The sequence below is a fragment of the Tamandua tetradactyla genome, chromosome Y (assembly GCF_023851605.1).
Source record: "Tamandua tetradactyla isolate mTamTet1 chromosome Y, mTamTet1.pri, whole genome shotgun sequence".
Taxonomy (NCBI): Eukaryota; Metazoa; Chordata; class Mammalia; order Pilosa; family Myrmecophagidae; genus Tamandua; species Tamandua tetradactyla.
In genome coordinates this window covers 16552698-16566073 of record NC_135354.1, presented here as the reverse complement: position 1 = coordinate 16566073, position 13376 = coordinate 16552698, and positions in this window count along the sequence as shown.

Here is a 13376-nt window from a genome sequence, read left to right as displayed (position 1 = left end):
ATCCTACTTGGTCATGATGTATAATTCTTTTAATGTGTTGCTGGACTCGATTTGCTAGAATTTTGTTGAGGATTTTTGCATCTATATTCATTAGAGAGATGGGCCTGTAGTTTTCTTTTTTTGTAATATCTTTGCCTGGTTCTGGTATGAGAGTGATGTTGGCTTCATAGAATGAATTAGGTAGCTTTCCCTCCACTTCAATTTTTTTGAAGAGTGTAAGCAGAATTGGTACTAATTCTTTCTGGAATGTTTGGTAGAATTCACATGTGAAGCTGTCTGGTCCTGGACTTTTCTTTTTGGGAAGCTTTTGAATGACTGATTCAATTTCTTTACTTGTGATTAGTTTGTTGAGGTCATCTATTTCTTCTTGAGTCACAGTTGGTTGTTCATGCCTTTCTAGGAACTTGTCCATTTCATCTACATTGTTGTATTTATTAGCATAAAGTTGTTCATAGTATCCTGTTATTACCTCCTTTATTTCTGTGGGGTAGTGGTTTCGTCTCCTCTTCCATTTCTGATCTTATTTATTTGCATCCTCTCTCTTCTTCTTTTTGTCAATCTTGCTAAGGGCCCATCAATCTTATTGATTTTCTCATAGAACCAGCTTCTGGTTTTATTGATTTTATCAATTGTTTTCATATTCTCAATTTCATTTATTTCCACTCTAATCTTTGTTGTTTCTTTTCTGTTGCTTTTTGGGGTTAGTTTGCTGTTCTTTCTCTGCTTCTTCCAAGTAGGCAGTTAATTCCTGAATTTTTGTCCTTTCTTATTTTTTGATATAGGCATTTAGGGCAATAATTTCCCTCTTAGCACTGCCTTTGCTGCATCCCATAAGTTTTGATATGTTGTGTTTTCATTTTCTTTTGCCTCGAAATATTTACTGATTTCTCTTGTAATTTCTTCCTTGACCCACTGGTTGTTTAAGAGTGTGTTGTTGAGCCTCCTTCACATATTTGTGAATTTTCTGGCACTCTGCCTATTATTTATTTCCAACTTCATTCCTTTATGGTCTGAAAAGTGTTTTGTATGATTTTGATCTTTTTAAATTTGTTGAGACTTGCTTTGTGACCAGCACATTGTCTCTCTTTGAGAATGATCCATGAGCGCTTGAAAAAAAAGTGTTTCCTGCTGTTGTGGGGTGTAATGTCCTATAAATGTCTGTTAAGTTTAGCTCATTTATTGTAATATTCAAATTCTCTGTTTCTTTATTGATCCTCTGTCTAGATGTTCTGTCCATTGATGAGAGTGGCGAATTGAAGTCTCCAACTATTATAGTAGATATGTCTATTCCCCTTTTCAGTGATTGCAGTGTATTCCTCATGTATTTTGGGGCATTCTGATTCAGTGCATAAATATTTGTGATTGTTATATCTTCTTGTTTAATTGTTCCTTTTTAGCAGATAGTATCCTTCTTTGTCTCTTTCAACTGTTTTACATTTGAAGTTTAATTTTTTGGATATTAATATAGCTACTCCTGCTCGTTTCTGGTTGTTATTTGTGTGAAATATCTTTTCCCAACCTTTTACTTTCAACCTATGTTTATCTTTGGGTCTAAGATGTGTTTCCTATAGACAGCATATAGAAGGTTCCTGCTTTTCAATCCATTCTGCCAGTCTATGTCTTTTGATTGGGGAATTCTTCCATTAACATTTAGTATTATTACTATTTGGGTAACTTTCCCCTACCATTTTGCCTTTTGTAATATATATATCATATCTGATTTTCCTTCTTTCTACACTCTTCTCCATACCTCTCTCTTCTGCCTTTTCGTATCTGACTCTAGTGCTCTCTTTAGTATTTCTTGCAGAGCTGGTCTCTTGGTCACAAATTCTCTGTGAATTTTTGTCTGAAAATGTTTTAATTTCTCCCTCATTTTTGAAGGACAATTTTGCTGGATATAGAAGTCTTGGTTGGCAGTTTTTCTCTTTTAGTAATTTAAATACATCATCCCACTGTCTTCTAGCTTCCTTGGTTTCTGTTGAGAAATCTAAACATAGTCTTATTGGGTTTCTCTTGTATGTGATGAATTGTTTTTCTCTTGCTGCTTTCAAGATCCTCTCTTTCTCTTTGACCTCTGACATTCTAACCACTAAGTGTCTTGGAGAACGCCTATTTGGATCTATTCTCCTTGGGGTGTACTGCAGTTCTTGGATCCGTAATTTTAGGTCTTTCATAAGAGTTTGAAATTTTTCAGTGATTATCTCTTCCATTGGTTTTTCTCCTCCTTTTCCCTTCTCTTCTCCTTCTGGGACATCCACAACACGTATATTTGTGCACTTCATATTAGCATTCAATTCTGAGCCCCTGCTCAAATTTTTCCATTCTTTTCCCTACACTTTCTGTTTCTTTTTGGATTTCAGATGTTCCATCCTCCAGTTCACTAATTCTAACCTCTGTCTCTTGAAATCTACCATTGTATGTTTACGTTGTGTTTTCATCTCTTCTACTGTATCTATCATTCCCATAAGTTCTGTAATTTGTTTTTTCAGACCTTCCATTTCTTCTTTTTGTTCATCCCATGCCTTCTTCATGTTCTCCCTCATTTTATTGATTTGGTTTTTGAAAAGGTTTTCCATTTCTGTTCATATATTCAGAATTAGTTGACTCAGCTCCTGTATCTCATTTGAGTTATTGGTTTGTTCCTTTGACTGAGCCATATCTTCAATTTTCCTGGTGTGATTTTTTATTTTTTGCTGGTGTCTGGGCATTTAATCAGATTTACCTGAGTGTGGGACCCAGCAGGTTGAAAGACTTTCCTGTGAAGTCTCTGGGCTCTGTTTTTCTTATCCTGCCCAGTATGTGGTGCTTGTCTGTCTGCAGGTCCCACCAGCAAAAGATGTTGTTGCTCCTTTAACTTTGGAAGACTCTCGCTGCTGGGTGTGTGGTGGAGACAGAGTAAAGGTTGTAGGTTGGTTTTAATGGCTTCAAATTGTAAATGCCTGGGATCTGAATTCCTTGAGAGAGGGATTCCACCTGAGTTGTGTTTCACCCCTCCGGCAGGGATGATTCAGGTGGTAGAGAGCCCTGAAAGCAGACTGTTTCTGCATTCAGGGCAGTTTCAACCTGTGTAATCCCAGCGCTGAGCCCAGAGGCAACCAAGCCTCCATAGAAACAGCTGCAGAAGGCTCTGTTTCGCCCCCTTTCCTCTTTTTCAGTTAGCCCAATAGGTGACTTCTGCTTTGATCAGTTTCTCCTGAGCTAAGGGCCCATTTTTAGTAGTCAGAAGTTGTTCATTAATGCCACTATTGGTGTTAGGTTGGGCTCAGTCTCTGCTATTGTTGGAGACTCTTTCCTTTCCCTCCGGGAAGTCGCCTGTGGGGGAGGGGTGCTGGCTGCCATGGCTTGAGTAACCACTGATCCAAGGCTCCCAGCAGCCCGGGAATCTGCGTGTGTGGGAGGGGCACCAGTCACCGGCCGCCATGGCTTGGGGAACCACTGATCCTAGGCTCCTGGCAGGCCTGGGAAGCCACGTGTGTGGCAGGGGTGCCAATCACCAGCCTCTGTGGCTTGGGGAACTGCCAATCTGAGGCTCCCAGCCGGCCTGGGAAGCTGCGTGTGTGGGAGGGCTTCCAGTCACCAGCCACCGCAGCTTGGGGAACTGCTGATCTGAGGCTCCCAACCAACCCGGGAAGCCACACATGGGGGAGGGTTGCTGGCCACTGCAGCTTGAGGAATTGCTGATCCAAAGCTTCCAGCCAGCCTGGGAAGGAGTGAGAGAGGGGCTCCGGCCACCAGCCACCATGGCCCATGGAAGCACATGCTGCTCAGGGACCTCACCGCAGTGGAGTCTCTTAGCTGGTCCAGTCATTCCAGACTGGGGTACACTGTGTGTCTGATCTCTGTCGTGGCCCCGGGAGCTGTTCTGTACTGTTTCTAGTTATTTAGTAGTTGTTCTGGAGGAGCCAAAAGGTTTCATTTTTAAAGGACTCCAATAAAATAATTGACTCACCTGGAATGGATGTAATTATATTTCCAACCAATCAAATGACACGCCCACAATTGGGTGTGTCACATCTCTATAAGGATAATCTAATCAAAAGACTCTGCCATACAATATTGTATTAGGATTAAAAGAAATGATTGCCCCCCCCAATATAGGGTTAGGATAAAACATGGATTTTCTGGGTACATAATAGATTCAAACTGGTACAATGGACAAGTAATAGAATCTCATTATTTTAATTTCTATTTCTTTGTATGCCAATGAGGTTGAACACTGCTTCACATCACTATTTATCATTGAATTTCCTTGTTTTTCATTTCTTTTGACCATTTTTTCTGTATTCAGCTGTCCATCATTTTCTCAAAGATTAGGAGGGGCTTTATATATATATATATATATATATATATATATATATATACATACATAGTTTGTATACAGGATTTTATTGCATAATGTGTATGGGAAATAACTTACTCGACTCCATGGTCTTCCTGTTTAACACTTTTAATGAATTTTTGTGGGTATATCCTAAATTTTAATTTAGTTAAATTTATCATTATTTACTTTAAAAGTAAGCACTTTAACTTTTTTACAGAAGTTGTGATCTTATAGAAGAATAGGCATAAAATACAGGATTTTCACACACCTCCCCAGTACCAACACCTTTCCTCAGTTTGTATAATTCAAGATAGCATATTTTTTATAATTATGATTTTTAAAAACATTATTGATCTTTGAAATATTATTACAATCATATTATTATCTGTCATCCATAAATCACAGTAACTGTATTTTTTCCCATATAATACTGTTTTAGTTTGCTAAATTTGCTGGAATATAATATACCAGAAATTATTTGGCTTTTTCAGTGGAGTTTTATTAGGTTAAAAATTTAATGTTCTAAGATCATGAAAATATCCAAATTAAGGCATCAAGAGGAAGATGTCTTCCCTCAGGAAAGGGTTCTGGCATCCAGGGTTCATCCATAACATGAGAAGGCATATGGTGACATCTGCTGGACTTTCCTCCAAGCTTTTTCTGTGGCTGTTTTTCTCCTGGATCTTGTTTCAATATGGCTTTTTCAGTTTCTGTGGGCCCTTCTTTCTTATCATAGGGAATTTTATTTCTTATCTCTCTCTCTCTCCATGAATACTGCTTAAGGACTCCAGTAAAGGATTAAGACCCACCTGAATTGGATGGGTCACATCTACATGAAAACAGCCTAACCATAAGGTCCCACACACAAAAGATCTGCCCCCCCAAGTGGATTTAAAAACATGAATTATATGGAAGGACATAACAGATTCAAACCAGCACACTCCACCCTGTGGATACAAAAAGATATGTCTTTCCATATGCAAAATAAACTCATTCCATCAAAATATCTCAAAAGCTTTAACTAAGTACAAAGTTTTTTTTGTTTTTTATTTATTTATTTATTTTTAACATGAGCAGGCACTGGGAATCAAACCTGGGTCCTCTGACTTGATAGATGAGCATTCTTGCCTGTTAAGCAACTGTGGCCCAAGTACAAAGTTTTATCAAAATCCCTTGTAGTAAGGTAAAATTCCCTCTGACTGTGGGCCTGTGAAACTTAGAACAAGTTGTCTGCTCCTATATAAAAAGAGAGGACAGCCATAAGATAAGCATTCCCATCTCCGTAGGGAAAAATTGGAAGAAAAATGAGTCAATGGCCCCATGAAGTTCCAAAGGCTGTAAGGCAAACTCAATTTGATTTCAACATCTGAGATTCTTCTGTGGGAAGACATTTTATCCTCCAGGCTTGAGAGAGTAACAGTCTCACTCTCTTCAAGGGTGTATCCATCAGCCCTGCTCTCTCCAAACACTGGGGTGAGAATTCTAAAATATCCTAGCATTAGGGAAACCACATTGTTTTTGCCCCACCCTCCTCAAACATCTGAGTCACACTCAGATTCTCTGCAATGTCTGGGGCATATGTTGTATTCATTCAGAACAGTGGGTCATGGGTAAACTCCCTAATCCCAGAGGAATATATTTCATCCTCTCTAAGCCTTGAGACAACAGCATTTTTCCTGAACAATCAGGTAAAATGATTGTTTCCCCTCAATTCCTCAGGCTTAAGAGAGCCCTAAAACAGAAACAGTCTTCTTGAATCCTCTGCAAACACCTAGGAAAACTCACCCTCTCCATATGTATTGGTGAGTCTGCTCTCCTAGCCTGAAATTCCTTTGGTCTTGATCTTATCTACATGGTTCTTTTTTTGAAGTTATTTTTCCTTCAATTTGTCCCTTTTCTGTCTCTTTTAGTACAGGCTGGCAATAGTGCAATTTACACAGAATCTGCCACAAACTTGCTGATTTTCCAAAGCAGAAAATAGGGATCTCAGTTGTCAGGCATTAAGAATTTCCACAAATCCTTTCTGGATAACTCTGTCTACAAATCTGACTTCCACTAACAAGCCTGACTCATTCTTCCAGTCAGGTTATATCCCCACATGTGGCACTAGATTCAGGGGTCTCACTTTCTGGAAGTCCAGAATTTTCTAGGCCATCAATTTTTGTTTTTGTTAACCCAAGAATTCAATTATCAGATTAGCCCTTCCCTCTCACCTTTTACTATAAGCTGCAGGGAGAAGGCAGCCTGTATTTTCCACATTTAGGAAATTACCACAGCTAGATATCTAGGCTTTTTTTTTTCAAATTCTACCTTCCATCCAACATCCAGGGTTAAATTTTGCCAAATTCTATGCCACTTCAAAACAGAAGTCATCTTTCTTCCAGTTTACCATGCCACATTGATCATTCTATCTAAAGACTCATCAGAAGTATCTTCAGAGTCCCTATTTCTACCAACAGTCTCTTCAAATCAATCTAGGCCTTTTCTCACAAGCATTTCACAATTCTTCCAGAATTTTCCCTTTATCTATTTATTTGGCTGTTTCAGCATTTTTGGTATTTGCAAATTGCAGCCCTCCACTTTTCTGATACTAAAATTTGTTTTAGTTTTCTAAAGCTGCTGGAATGCAATATACCAGAAATGGAATGGCTCTTTCAATGGGATTTTATTAGTTTAAGGCCATTAAAATGTCCAAATTAAAACACCAAGAGGAATATGATTTCTCTGAGAAAAACTGCTGGCATCTTGGGCTTATCCATAGCATGGGAATGCACATGGTGACATCTGCTGTTCCTTCTCTGCAAAATGCCTCTGTTCTTCAGTGGGTGTTTTTCTCTTTGTTTCTCATTTTAATATGGCTCCTTCAACCTCTGTGGACCCTTCTTGCTTCTCCTTGGGAATTTTTTCTTTTTTCTGTCTCTCATGAACACTCTTAAAAGATTCCAATAAAGGATTAAGACCCATCTGGAATGGAGTGTGTTGCATCTCCATTGAAACAAACTAAATTAAAAGTCTTACCCACAATAGATGTGTTCCCACAAGAATGGATTAAAAGAACCTGGCTTTTCTGGGGTACATAAAAGATTAAAACCAGCACAAATCCTATGTTATTAACAATCTTGTATTAATATCATGCATTTGCCATGCAGTATCTTTTATTTTTATTCTAGTATAGTATACATCCTAAATTTCCCTCATAACCATATTCACCTCTATATTTTCAGTGCTGCTTACACTCACAATGATGTAATATTATCCCCACTATTTATTTACTATCACTGAATTTACTATCAACCTACATAGAAATTATGTACAAAACAAACATCAAGTCCTCATTCTCTAACCCCAGTCAAATTTCTTTTTACTTGTGTTCTAGATTCTCTTTCACCTTGCTTATTATAATTTGTTTATAACAGTGATGTTATGCAATATTTTTCCTTGTGTGTATGGTTTGTTTCAGTCAACATACTGTCTTTAATATTGTTCCATGTTGTAGCCTTCATCAGGATTTTGTTACTTCATAGTGCTGAGTAATATTCCATTATGTATACATACATGCATATATATATATATATATATATATATATATATATATATATACACCACATTTTTAATCCATTCATCATGGATGCATTGGCTTGCATCCATCATTTGGCAACTGTGAATCATATCTCTATGAAGAGTGTGTGCCCCTATCTGTTCAAGTCCCTGCTTTCAATTCTTTGAGATACATGCCTAGTAGCAATCATTCCAGATCATATGTTAATTCTATATTAGCTTTCTGAGGAACTGCCAAATTGTGTGGTACAATAGCTACACCTTTTTTATTCCCACTGGCAATGAATGAGTGTTCATATATCTCCACAACCTCTCCAACACTTTTAGTTTTCTGTTTGTTTAGTAGTGATGAGTTTAATGATATCTCATTGTGCTGGTTTGAAAGGATGTATGTCCCCTAGAAAAACCATGTTTTAATCAAAATCCCATTTCATAAAGGTAGAATAATCCCTATTCAATACTGTATGTAATTAGACCATCTTCCTGGGATGTAACACAATCAAGAGTGGTTGTTAGGCTGGATTAAGGGAGATGTGTCTCCACCTATTTGGGAGGGTATTGAATGGTTTACTGGAGCCCTATAAAAGAGGAAACATTTTGGAGAATGAGAGATTCAAAAAGAGTAGAGAATGGCAATAGCCACCAGAAGCAGAAAGAACCAGCCAGTGAGCTTTGGAGATGAAGAAGGAAAATACCTCACGGGGAGCTTCATGAAACTGTACTCCAGGAGAGAAAAGTAACAGATGACACTGCACTTGCCATGTGCCCTTCCAGCTGAGAGAGAAGCCCTGACTATGTTCTCCATGTGCTTTCTCATTTGAGAGAGAAACCCTGAACTTCATTAGCCTTCTTGAACCAAGGTATCTTTCCCTGGATACCTTAGATTGGACATTTCTATATTAGCTCTAATTTGGGACATTTTCTCAGCCTTAGAACTGTAAACTACCAACTTCTTAAATTTCCCTTCTTAAAAACCATTCTGTTTCTGTTATATTGCATTCCAGCAACTAGCAAACTAGAACACTCATCATGGAATTTTGGCATCAACATTAAAATTTTACTTTCATTAATTAAAAATAAACTTACCACCAAAAAAAAATAAAAAAGATAAAAATTACAAATATAAAGAAAAAATTAAAAATAAATAAATAATTAAACTTACCATGAACAGAAGAGAAAAATTTACAAGGAAATCTTTCAAAAAAGGTAAATATCTTTTAAATCCTTGTAATAATATAGGCAATCTTTATTCTCTTTTAAAATTTCTATAGGTATCTGATTTTGTAAACTTAGATAAGCCTATATTTATTTGTTTATTTATTTCTTTAGTTTATCTCTCCTAAGGAGATTTATTGAGATAAAATCACACACAGTACAATCTATCCAAAATATGCAATCAATGGCTCCCAATTTCACTATATAGAAGTGCATTCTTCACCACAAGCATTTTCATTACTAAAAAAAAATCCCTACTCATTCTTCCACTTCATTGTTCTTTAGCATTGGTGTGGTACATTTCTTACTATTGATAAAAAAGTATTGAAATACTATTGTTAACTATAGTCCACAATTTACATTAGGCATATTCCCCCATACCACTCTATTATTACCACAGTGTAACAGTGAGGCATATTTATTCTAGCTTAGAGAAGGATGTTTTTAAAATAAGTACTACTAATCATTGTCATCATGGGATTTACCGTGTTATATTGTCCATGTTTTATCCTCTAGCTTTCCTTCCAGTGACAGACAAATCTCTAACCTTACCCTTTCAACCATAATCACACACATAATTCAGTGTTTTTTATTATATTCACCATAGTATGTGACAATCACTCTAACCAATCCCAAATATTTTAATTCAAACTAGTTAAAAATTCTTCCTATTAATCATCTGCTCATAATTCTACCTCCTGGAAACTAATTTTAGATTTTAATTCTATAAACTTACTTACTATAATTAGCTCAAAGTAGTTTGATTAGTCAATATTTATCTTTTTGTGTTTGATCTTTGCACTCAATATAGTGTTCTCATGATTCATCCACATTGTCACATACTTGAGAACTTCATCCCTTCTTACTGCTAAATAGTAATATTCCATTGTATATGACATAGTTTGTTTATCTATTCATCAGTTGATGAACAGTTGGTTTTTTCTATCTTTTGGCAATTGTGAATAATGCCACTCTGAACATCAGTGTGATAAATATTTTCACATCACTGCTTTTACTTCTTCTGAAGGTATATAAGATATACACCTCATAGTGGGATTGCCACTTGTCCAGTTAGCTTCCTGAGGAAATGCTAAGGTCTTCCACAGTGGCTGCACAATTTTACATTTTCACCAGCAATGAATGAGTGTTCCTATTTCTCCACATCCTCTCTAATATAACTAGTTTTCTGTTTCTTCAGTAGTGACCATTCTAATGGGTGTAAAATTGTATCCCCTTGTGTCTTTTTTACTGCATTTCATTTTTTATACAAAGTCCTTTGATACGTATTAAATTCTGAAGAGGTACCATTTTCTATTTTTCTTTTGTTGCTTGTGCCTTGAGTGTCAAGTCTAAGGAAATGCTACCTACCTCAAGATCTTAAAGTCCCCTTCCTACATTTTCTTCTAGGTGTTTTATGATCTTGCTTCTTGTATTTAGGTCTATGATACATTTTGTATTCATTTTTGTGTAAGTTGTAGATGGGAATAGTCTTTCATTATTTTAGATATAGATTTACAACTCTTCCAGCACCATTTATTGAAAAGACTGTTTTGTCCTACTTGAGTAGACTTGGTATGCTTCTCAAAAATCAATTTTAAAAATTTAGAAGGGGCATAGGAAAAATTTAGAATGCCCATAGCCAAAATACCCCTTAAGAATGGGATAGGAAGATCAAAGGTGATGGTGGAATTATACAGAGAACAGTTTAGCAAATGAGTATGATTGCTGAATCATTGTATTGATGTTTTCTTTAGTCCTTAGTATCTTAGAGCAGCTAGGAGTAAAAACTTAAAATTTGGAGTTTTGTAACATTGTACAAAATGGTAATGTTTGTACCATAAATTTTAACCATTTGAACTCTGAAATCTGTTTAAGAGTAAATAATCATTGTGCTGTGCTTTGAAATTTATTGCTTTTTAGTGTATATGTTATTTTTCACACACACAAAAAGAAAAAAGTGATGACAAAAATATATATATATTCTTTCTAGCGTCCAATGTTCCAAAATCGCTAGAAGGAAAAATCTGAGATGATGGTATGGTGGCCCATGACAAACTCTGGGATCTGTCCTGTAACTAATTGTTGAAGAGTGCTTTGAAAACTATTGCTTTCTTCTTTATTTGCTTTGTATGTATGTTTTGTTATAAAATTTTTAAAAAGGAAAGAAATAATCAATTGAGCATAAATGTGTATATCTACTTCTTAACTCTCAATTGGCTCCATTTATCAGTATGTCTATCTTTAGACAAGTACCATGCAATTTTATGATTATAGTTTTGTAATAAGCTTCAAATAAGGAAACATGAGTCCTCAAATTTATTCTTCTCTTTTAAAATGGCTTTTGCTATTCAGGGAATTTTACACTTCCAAATACATTTGATAATTGACTTTCCATATCTGCAAAGCAAGCTGTTAAAATTTCAATATCAATTTGAGTACAACTGACATCTTATCAATATTTAATCTTCATATCCGTAAATACAGAATATCCATTCTTTTATCAGGTTTACTTTGATTTCTCTAGCAATGTTTTTTAGGTTTCTGAATACAGACTGTTTACATCCTTGATTACATTTTTTCATAGGTATTTGTTTCTTAATAATACTTTTAAATGGATTTTTTTCTTGATTTCCTCATCAAATTGCTGATTAAAATTAGTGTATGGAAACATTGCTGATTTTTGCTCATCGTTCTTTTTTCCTGCCACTTAAATAAAATCACTTATTAGCTTTAATATTTTTATACTTTAAGTCTATTTCTTATGATATTATTTTAGCTAGCTACCCCAACTCTTTTTTATTAGTTTGTGTGGGATATTTTTTCCAGGATTTCATCTTCAATTTGTTTGTAACCATTGATCTAAGGTGCATCTCTTTTAGATAGTACATACATGGATCACATTTCTTTATTCATTCTGCCAATCCATGTCTTCTGATAGATTTTAATTCATTAACACTCAATATTGTTACTATAAGACAGTACTTACTTCAACCATTTTTATCCTTTAGTATTAGTATGATATAGCTTATTTTTTGTCTCTCATTTCATCTTTTCAGTTACCCTTACTGATAATCTTCATTTCTACACTCTCCTTCAAGTCCATCTCTCTTCTTCTCATTTCAAATGGAAGTACTCCTTGTACTACTTCAGATGGAAGTAGTACTTGTAGAAGAAATCTCTTGTTAATGAGCTGTCTCAGCTTCTGTTTACCAATGAATGTTTTAAACTCTTTCTCAATTTTGAAGGACTGTACTGCCTGATAAACAATTCTTCGCTGTCATTTTTCCTTATTCAGCACTTTCAATCTGTCATAAAATTTTCTTCTCACCTCCAAATTTCTAATGAGAAATTGTTAGGATAAGAAACCACAAACTCTTAGGAAAATCAATGCCAACTGCTCTAAATTAAAGGAATCACAATGTAAACAGGTGGTCAAAGACTTTAATTGTGTCAATAGAAACAAAGATTTCTCATCCACAAGACAGAATTCCTAAGCTATCTGATCCTTGGCTTATATAGCCTCATGTAACTTGGAGCCAGGTGTTTTACACAGAGCTAGAATAATTTGTATCTATAATTATGTGATGATTACTAATTAATGAACAGCTCCTTAGGATTATATAATCCTACATTAGCTGCATGTAGTTCATACATTGTATGTTCAAAAATATCAGAAAGTCTCCCCCTCTGGGTGTGTCTTTTACTATGTTAGCAAGGCAGGGGTCACCTTGGGGATAATTTGGGGACTTCTGCTCCTGTGCTTGCATCAAGTTGAATTCAGATTCTCTGCCTGACTAAAGAAGTAAGGTGTAGTTAACCACAAGTGCAGGGTGTTGGCTTGAGTACAGGTATAGATTCAAAATTTGTATAATTATGAATATTTCTGTAGTTTTGAGTACTGAGCTCTTGGTTTCCTTTGCTCCATAGCCCTTGCTGGCTACCAACTTCCACTATATAACTGTAGTCATTTCTTTACAATACTAGTAACTCTACTGCCATCCTTCACAATTATTCCAATAATTCCCCCTTCTCTACAGGATAGTTGATAAGAGTATCAACTTAGGGTTGCAGAGAAGTTTGGTCTCAGACTTCTGTAGCTTATTCTGGCTGAGTTAGGGTCGAGTTACCAAAGGGGAGAAGGCTGGAGAATAAAAAATCCAGTGGGCCAGGGCTGAAATGTGTGAGTGAATAAATTTTTTAAGATACATTAATGGGAGTGAAGTAGCAGCACAGAGTAGGATGATGAGGATGAGTGACCCAAATAAGGGCAAAAACTTAGTTA